This window comes from Petaurus breviceps, unplaced genomic scaffold, assembly GCF_028583685.1.
Source record: "Petaurus breviceps papuanus isolate PSGF00001 unplaced genomic scaffold, PetGlider_PUasm1.0 140, whole genome shotgun sequence".
NCBI classification, from domain to species: Eukaryota; Metazoa; Chordata; class Mammalia; order Diprotodontia; family Petauridae; genus Petaurus; species Petaurus breviceps.
Window position 1 is genome coordinate 32,938,762 of NW_027185698.1, and position 9,827 is coordinate 32,948,588.

General features: G+C 38.7%; 2 pseudogenes; one reads left to right on the plus strand and one right to left on the minus strand.

Annotated features, from left to right (window-relative positions):
• Nucleotides 1-1,237: 1,237 nt before the first annotated feature.
• LOC138150563 (activated RNA polymerase II transcriptional coactivator p15 pseudogene) lies at nt 1,238-1,859 on the minus strand (annotated as a pseudogene).
• A 533-nt stretch (nt 1,860-2,392) lies between these two features.
• Nucleotides 2,393-4,054, plus strand: LOC138151489 (FAST kinase domain-containing protein 2, mitochondrial pseudogene; annotated as a pseudogene).
• Nucleotides 4,055-9,827: the final 5,773 nt, after the last annotated feature.

A 9,827-nucleotide genomic window follows, 5' to 3' on the forward strand; every position in this document is an offset into this window, starting at 1 on the left:
GAAGAAGAAGAAGAAGAAGAAGAAGAAGAAGAAGAAGAAGAAGAAGAGGAGGAGGAGGAAGAAGAAGAAGAAGGAGGAGGAGGAGGAGGAGGAGGAGGAGGAGAAGGAGGAGAAGGAGGAGGAGAAAGAAGAGGAGGAGGAGGAGAAAGAAGAGGAGGAGGAGGAGGAAGAAGAAGAGGAGGATGAGGAGGAAGAAGAAGAAGAAAAAGAAGAAGAAAAGAGAAGAGAGAACTATCACATGGAAGAGAAATTAAATGTATTTGTTTGGCCCAAAGGGCAGAACCAGGAACAAGGTCAGAAGTTGCAAAGAGGTGACTTCTTGATGTAGGTAAAACTTCCTAACAAAGCTGTCTACAAGTGCAACATCCATGAGAGGCAATAGTTTACTCCCTCCTGAGAGGTCTTTAAGTGGAGACTGGATTGATGCCTTTCAGGTATTTTCTAGGAGGGATTTCTTTAAGCTTTGGGTAGGACTAGATAGTCCCTGAGGTCCATTTCAAATCTAAAATTCTCTGATTCTGTGATTCTTTGACTGTCTTATTCATCTTTATATTCCCCAAAATGTCTTACTCTTGGTAGAAATTCAGTAAATGTGGTGAGTAACTCAATGAGTGATTGAACAAGTAAATAAAACCAATATGAATAAGTAAAAGTTGGTTTGAATTATGGTGATATATTCGAATTTTGCACATTTCATAGTAGAATCAGGCACAGCCAACACTTTGAAGCACTGATAGCTAGCTTAATCAAATTTAAGTCTCAGTTAGGCCAATGATTATGCTTCACATAACTCTAAACCTGTTATTAATTTGCTAATTTTTCTTCATTGCCCCAGATAGTTGGTTTTCTAATTATTGTGCTCATAATCATCTCAATCCCTAAATAATGACACTCTATGCCCTTACTAATCAAAACACTCATTTTTAAAAGTATGAATTTTGTATTCAGTGCTATTCAACCAATGAAGGACGCAGTAACCAACCTATTCTCTAAACCACTGAGCCTGTCAAATGACAGGACAATGAGACCAGACCAATAAATCAGGACAAGTTAACTCACTTCAACTTATCTATTCACATAACCACATGATAGAAAATACAAAGCATCTGTCTCCCCACTCAGAGTTCATTCAATTCCCTAAGAGTCAGAAGGCTAAATTTTTTCAGGTCCAGTCCAATTCCCTTTCGGGTCATATTTCTATGATTTCTGCTATACAAGAAGAAAAAGTTGCCTGGACTTTTTTTTTCACTCAGAATACACTTTTAATGCACATTTTAAAAAAAGGATTCATCTTACAAATTGTTTTGCAATCCAAATATACAATAGGCTTGGAAAACAAATAGTTTAGAAAACAAAAGCCAATGTAAAAAGACTGATTAAAACAACCAAAACAGTACAGGTTTCATATGGCTCTGACTTTACAGTTTTCTTACTGCATCATCAATATCAGAAATCTGTTCCTTCAGTTGGCTCCATTGTTCTGGATTTAAAGAAATACCTTTTCTACCAGGTTTCATTTCACCTTCCTGATCCATCCAGTATTCTCTAATATCAATTAGGACTTTTCCTTTAAAGTCTCGAACACTGACATATCTCATTTTTCCAACTTGAAACATATGATCATCTCAGCTGCTGCTTTGCTTGGATAAAGCTGGTGCTTTAGAACTTTCTCCTGTCTTTTGCTTCTTTATGGGTTTTTCTGGAAGAGCTTGTTTTTTCCTCTTTGCCTTTTTGTTGATTTCACTGTCAGAATCACTCCCAGATGAGCTTGAAGAAACAAGTTCCTTTGATTTGGGCATCGCTCCGTTCCTGCAGCCGCACACTCTGCTTGCCTGGACTTTTTTAAACGAATGAAGATAGAAGACATAGCACCTCTGCTGACAATGTCCCATTCTGCAATTGTGCTGATGCAATTCCAGCCTGGAGATTTAATTTAGGAGGGCTTAACGGAGCTGAATGTGGTTCCCAGACTTCTAGTTTTTTTTTTTTTTTCTATAGATATAGACAAATAAGAGTTAAAACACAGAATTGGACAATCTCAGTTGGAAGCAGCCTCAGGAGTCATCTCCCTCAACCCTTATCTACACAGATGTGTTCTACAACAACTTTGGCATAGAATTATCCAGCCTTGATTTAAGGAACAGTGATAGAGAACTTACTCCCTCCAGAGGCATCAAATCTCATTATTGGATGATTCCCGGTTGTTTTAGTCAAGTCTTCTAGTTCTTTCCTCTGGGAACAAGTTGAACAAGCCTAATCTTTCTTCCCCATAGCAACTCTCCAAGTATTTGAAGATAATTGTTAGGCCCTTCCTCTCCCAATCCCACACCCTACTGCCCCCCCACACTGTTTTTTCTTTCCCAAGCTAAAAAAAACAACCCAGGTCTTCAAAATGACCCTGGTTTGGCATGGCCTCCAATCCCATAATAATCTTAAGCACTTTCTCCTAGAGCTAGTGAAGTTTGCCAATGTCCTTGCTAAAAATATTATCAAAGACCAGAAGCACTTTGAAAGACAGTTGCTTTATGAGCATCCTGCTTTTAATCATATCTGTGACCAAGTATAAAAGAAGCCAAGACTGGAAAGTTTCAACAGTTGATGTTTGCTCTTTATGCTTTGATCAAGATTGGAATCCCTCAGACCACTTATCTAGTTCACATTTTGCTGAGGGTGGTGCAGAAGCATATCAATGAATGTTATGAGAAGTGTTTTTCAGTTTTACCACATGCCTTAGAAACCGTGGAGGAAAGCAAAAATGTAGATGCCTTTCATGCAGGACTGTGACTATTTGTTGATAAGCAAATTTGTACAGTAGAACACATCTTTACAAACAATGATGAAATGTATTGGAAAAGATACATCATACCCTATTAAAAAGAAAATAGTGGATAAAAGCCTTGAAAGAATTAAATAAATTTTCTCCTTTAAATAGCTAGCACATGTTTGGTGCCCTGACTACCCTGAACCCCCTGTTCTCTCATACTCCTGAATGAATGCAGTAAAATGATTGCTGCTTATATCCATGGATGTCCTTTTGGGATGTTGATGAACATACTGTAGTCTTGCAGAGATCTCCAGTACCAAAACTTAGATCTTCTATAGCAATTACTGACTAGGTAACTACAAACTACTTTTGACATGTGGAAAATGAAGCAAGTTCTTGCTATTCTCTTTGGTTTTGAGTCCTTGAAATTTAGACATACTGTTTTGCTAAACTTGGTTCTTAAAAGAGTGCTAGACAAATCCCAGTCTCTGAATCAGAAAGAAATTGTCTGTATTCTTCGTATACATTCCTCTCTCAACCACTCCCATGAATGTGAGAACGAACAGTTCTTAGAGGTTATCACAAGTGTTTTGAATACTTATCTTCCAAAAATTTCATCCTTACGTTTATTGAAGGCAGTGTACTGCTTTTGCATGTTGAAACATTTCCCTAGGACCCTTTTAATTAACTTCTCCAACAAAATATCATCAATGAGCTGCTGATGTCTGGCAATGAAAGTAAAAAGACCAAGTACATGCTATGTCACGTAAATGCTTGCTTGGAATATGAGGACGCCTCAGTGCGTAGGTCCACAGCTAAAACATTGAAGGAATGCTCCTCAGCCTCTCTTCGTTCGAATGTAGAGACTGAAAACGTGTCGTTAAACCTTTTGGGGAAAAAAAAGCGACTTTTTTTTTTAATGTACAGCTGCCACATAATTATTTTGTTGATTTTGAATTGCGAATAGATTCCAGGAGAAGTTAAGTATTTCTAGTTTCTGAAGCAGATGTATTCATGACTGCACCAGATATTCTCAGAGTGGCTTTGCTCTGTGTTCCTAGATCTGCTTTCTGTTTTGGCACCACTCACCCCAGAGGAGGACTGGGAATGAAGATTCATCACTTAAAAGCCCTGGGTTTTCATGTGATCTGGGTCAGTACTGAGGAGATTAAGAAATCGTATATGAACCCTAAAGTCACATTTCTGAAGACCAAAATCTCACCTGAAGCTTTCCCCACTACTCCTGAATTTTCAGCATAAGATGTTAAAATAAAAGGAAGACTTCATGGGCAATGAGTTTCCATTATGAGAAGGAACACATGGATGGGTTGTAGTATTTGCTAAAACCTGATTTTTATTCCTAAATCTATAGCCAAAGGAAGTTTTTCTGGGTAGTTCATTGAGACAGATGATGTAATTAGAATTGTACATTGCTAAAAATTACCATATCAGGAAGAATTTTAGCTAAGGAATTTTCTTTTAATTAATTTAGATTAAAATTTTCAAAGCAGATAAAAAAAAAAAACAACAACAGGATTTAAATGCATATCCTCCTGATTCCAAGTCCAGTTTTCTATCTGTAATGCTCATTTATTGGCTCATGATACATACTCTGGGAGAAGATGATGATTCAAAAAGCGTTTTCGTGTAAATGAGGTTTTTTTTCATGCAACTCTCAAAGTGAAAGTTTTCATTCAGAATTGGTTATCTCTAACTCATCTGATTCCAAAACAGCCTGACGTCCAACCCCAGTCTCCTCAGGTTACTGGAATATCCCCAGGGCATAACACAGTGCCTAGCACATAGTAGGTGTTTAATAAATGTTTATTAAATTGACTCTGATAGACACATTTCTTTTTCATTTTCTCCCTCTTTAAAATATAAAAGTCTCATCATAAGCATTCACAATAAAGGCATCATTTGTTTAAAAAGAGCACATTTCAAATCTGCAGTATGATAGACTAGACCAAGCTTCATTCAAGTGCTTTCCTTCAAAATGTGAAAAATCAAGAGTCCCTCCTCAAACACAACCCCCAGGGCCAGAGGAACTGGAATGAGCGGGGTTAAGTAACTTGCTCAAGGTTACACGGCCAGTTATTTCTGGGTGTGGTGCTGAGTGCCTGAGCCCGGGATTCGATCTCCAGGTCTTCTCAACACTGGAGCCAGTGCTCTTACTCGCTGTGCTACCTGGCCGCCCCTGAGCAAAGTCATTCTTAAAATCTTGACCTTGAGGTGGAAAAATAGAAAAAGTGTCCCATTCATCCAGAGTATATTACCAAAAAAAAAAAAAATTGCAGAGATAGATTCAGGCAAGCTCTATGTGTCCATAATACAGATTAGTCCATATAAAATATATAAAAAAGCAAATGAACTGTAATTTTATGGAGAGAGGTAGACTGAAGACCTCACAGGAGGTCAAAACTGAGCTGAACCAGGAATGAAGAAAGACACCTATACAAAAGCCCAAAGACAGGAGATGGGATATTGTGCCAGAAGAGCAGCAACCTGGCCAGTTTGTCTGGAATATAAAGCAGACTGGGGAAAATTGTGTAAAATAAGTCTGGAGAATTTGGTTGGATCCATATGGTGAAGCCTTTTAACTACCAAACAAAGTAGTTTATATTTTAGCCTAGAAGCAATGGGGAAATCACTGAAGCATTGCTTAAGAGGGGAATGACATGATCAGATCTGCGCTTTAGGAATATCAATTTGGTCAATACATGGATGATCGATCAGAGAGGGCAGAGGCATGATGCAGAGAGACCAATTAGGAAGCTATTGGAGGAGGTCAGACAAGAGGTGATAAGGGCCTGAACCATGGCAATGGCTCTGTGAGTGGAAAGAAGGGGATACATAGGAGAGATGGTGTGTAAATTGTAATTAGACTTGGCAACTGGTTAGATATGGAGTGGGGTGGGACTTAGGAGGTAAGGGAGGGTAGAGCAAAGATGACTCCAAGGTTATGAATCAGGATAACCAGAAGCATGATAGTGCCCTTAGCAGAAACAAGAATGTTAGATAAGAAAGTGAATTCAGGGAGAAATGGGAGAAACTTTATTTTATACATGTTAAGTTTGATATGCCCAAGTCCTAAAGGGAGTTGGAAACTTAGGACCTGAGTTCAGGAGAGATAAGGACTAGATATATAGACAAAAGAGTCATCAGTATAGAGATGATCATTAAACCCATGGGAGAGGTAGACAGACAGACAGACCTCAGACAAAGCCCTTTGGTATACACATGACTACCAGCAGGAGTATGAATGATGGTCCAGGAAAGGATCATATATTTTAGCTAGACGGGACCTTAGATATGATGGGGACCAAACCCATAATGTTACAGATGAGGAAACTGAGACCCAGCTAGTAAGTGTTTAATGTGGGATTTGCCCTCATGTCTTCCCGACTTAAATATGGTATTTGATCTACTACACCAAACTGACTCTCACCACAACATGCTGTAGAAGTCAAAAGAGGCAGAAAGAGAGACCAGAGGGAAATGTATCATGAAAACCAAGACTGATGAGAGTTTCCAGGAAGGGAATATGATTAGCAGAAGAATGGGGACTGATAAGGGGCCACTGGAGTTAGCAATTAAAAGAGAGTTTGGTAACCTTTGGGAGTGTGTTTTCAGTTGAGAGAAGCAGGGTGGAGGGAGGGGGTGACAAAAACCAGCTTTCAAGAAGTTAATAAATGAGTGTAAATTGCAGAAGAGAAAGCAACAGAAAAAGAAGAATCCCTATCCATCTTTTTGGAGAAGCTTGGCTTTGAAGGGAAAGAAGGATGTATAATGGATGGTCTCAATTTTTTTCAGCAAAGTATGAGACAAGATTGTCTTCTGAAAAGCAAAGGGAAGAGACAGTGTAGGTGGTTTGAAAAGAGAAATGGAAACTTAGAAAATGCACTGATAATCACTCGCAGAAAACCTCAAGAGCTGACATTCAGCAATAAAGCCAAAAATGCAACTAGATAATGTAAATTTGTGGTGTACCCAATCAGGAAAGTCGTATGACTTCCTCTCCCAGCACTGAGCTACATATGAATAGAATTTAAGGTGATCAGTGAGAAGTAAGGTCCTTGAGTACCTTCCTTTACTTCCCTGAGCTTCATTTCCCCCATCTGTAAAATGGGGGCATTCATACTAGAGACAACATGGCATAGCAGAAGGGTGGATTCAAGATCAGTGAACCTGGGCTGGAATCCAGGCATTGCCATTTATAAGCATGTAAATTGCATTAAATGAGGTTAATCATGAAGAGAGAAAGGAAAAGTAGCGTGTAGTGGAAAGACCATTTCATTTGGAATCAAAGGACCTAGATCCACATCAATACTACTTGGTACCCATGTAGTTAAGTTAAGTTAAGTTTAAGCAAGTTACTTCCCCATCTGGGCTTCAGTGTCCACATTTGCAAGATGAAGAGGTCCTACTAGGTGATCTCCAGATTCTATAACACTCATCCCCTGCATCCAAAAAGTTGCCAAGAAACTTCCCCAAGAAACGTAGGAAACTTGGCCTCTAAGCCCACTTTACTACTAACTAGTTCTGTTTCTCTGAATTAATAGCTTTCTCCTTTGGGACCTCAGCTTCCTCACAGAGAAAAGAAGTTTGGCCTAGACTCAGCAGGTTCCTCTCCCCAGAGCCCTAGAGGTCCAAAGAGCATTGAACTTGTAACCAGGCAACCCTGATTTCAGATCCAGTCTTGGCACTCACTAGGTGTGTGAACCAATGGACAATGAGGATGCTGATAACTGCCATGCCTACCTCAGACAGTCATTGTAAGAATTAAGTCTGATGATTTATGTAAAGCACTTTGCAAAATTTAAAGCACTTTATAATCATAAGTTGTTGCTATTGTTGTTGCTGTTATCATTTCCCAGCCTCACAGAAATGTAATGAAAGCAATTTGCAAACTGTAAATAAAATACTTTTGAAATATGAGCTATCGGCTACTTATAAACCCCTGAAGAAAGAGAATATCAGTGTGATAAGGTTTCAGCAGTTGTCAGGGAGTGATTCCAAATATTCATTATCATCTATGCTAGGGCCAAGATGTTATCATCTGTATCAGAATTAGGACACTTCCACTAGGGAATTTGCACAGTAAGAGGCTCAAATTTCAAAGCACTCTTGACCGAACCATGATCTGGCCAAATAATTGGGGGGGAACTGGATTTGTAAAAAGAATTTAACCCAATTCAATGAGCATTTATTAAGCATCCACTCAAACATGGGGCAAGGAGGTGGTTCAGACCTGTGATTTCAATGGGATTGGGCATTCCCAGTGAGGAAACTTCTTCTAGAAATGCAAATGAGCAAGGTACAATCTCTGAGATCTGCCTGGGGCACAAGGGGTCACATAGCCAGAATGTGTCAGAAGTTGGTCTTCCTGACTCTTAGGATGGCAAACTGAATACTGCACCACACTACCTCTCCCAAACAGAATGATATAGTGAAATGAGTGTAGAATTTGCCTTTAAAGTACCTAAGTTCAAATCTTTACTCTGCCATGTATGATGTGTGTGATCCTGGGTAAGTCATTTAACTTCTCTTGACCTTGGTTTCACCATATGTGAAAATTAGAAGGTTGGATTAAATGACCTTTAAGGTCCCTTCCAGCTCTTAGTCTATATCCCCAGGGCAAAGAACTATGAAACATGATGGTCATTGAAAGACAAGAATGAAGAAGATCCTCCCCCAAGATGCTTCAAATCAAATGGATCTCTGTATAACACAAGCCATTCACTAATTCACTCCTTCCAGCCCCCTTGTCATTCTTAAGGGCACACACTTACAAAATAGTTATTATCAGTTATGATTTTATATCAAGAGAAAGACAGCATTTAAGGGACTGGAAAAATAAGGAATTGTAAAAGTCTAAAGAAGAGAGAAATCTTAGAATAAATGCACTAAGACCTTTGGGACACCCAACATTTTCCCGGAGCCTCCAAAGTTATATTAAGAGGACTTTAAAATGAAAAGAAGAGAAGGAAACTGCCCACATATATTTTTCAAACCAGATTTGAAAGAGAACAGCAGGTATAACATAGGAAAAAAGAATCAGTCAACCAGCATTTATTAAACTCCTACTACATGTCAGGAACTGTGTTGTGCCAGGGATACAAAGTAAGGCAAAACCCACAGTCCTCACTCTGAAGGAGCTCACAGTCTAGTAGTAAAATACTAGTGGACATGGCTTCAAGTTAAGTACTTTCCAAGTTTCATCCTTATAGACATTGTGCCAGAAGAATGGGGGCCCAGAATGCTCATAATTGCATTCTAAGCCCTTTTAGTAAGCCAAGGATGTGAGTTTCATTTACATATTACCCCTTTCAAAAAAAAATCTAGGATACTCACACCTTGTCATTTATATTTGGAAAGATGAAAAAATATTCTAGAGTTGAATGAATTCCTAGAGAAAAACTCAAGTAATAAAATAGCATTTCACACTCAGTGAATGTGTAATTTCCTTTATTTCATTGAAAGATTCTATTTATTTACTAGTTGTTTGACCTTGGACAAGTCACTTCACTACTCTTGGTTTCATTTCTCCTTCTTTTAAATGAGACCATTGGACTACAATATCTTTATAGTATGTTAGGCTTAAAAAGAGACCATAGATATCACCTAACTTTCTCATCTTCATCTCAAATAAGGAACCTGAAGCTTTGAAAAAGAATGTGATTGCCTTCTAAATCACAGTTATTTAGTAGTAGCAGAGCTGGAATGAATCCCATCATTATAAAATCAGAGGATGTCAGAGCTGGAGGGTTCTTAAAGATCATCTTGTTTAAATCATACTTGAATGAATACAATATGTTAACAAATGATCATCCAGGTTTGGGTTTCTTTTTTTTTGGGGGGGGGGGTGGTGTAATGTTAATGAGAGTTGAAGATCTTCCCCACCCATTAATAGGCCTCATGTGGAGCCCAACAAGAGAAGCTTGATTAGGAGAAGCTTGTTTTTCCGGAAGACTCACACTTTTTGTTATTTTGTCATTAGGCAGTGGGTCACAAGTGATGCCCTCTAACCCTGAAGAAGTGTATGTGTGTATATATATATATA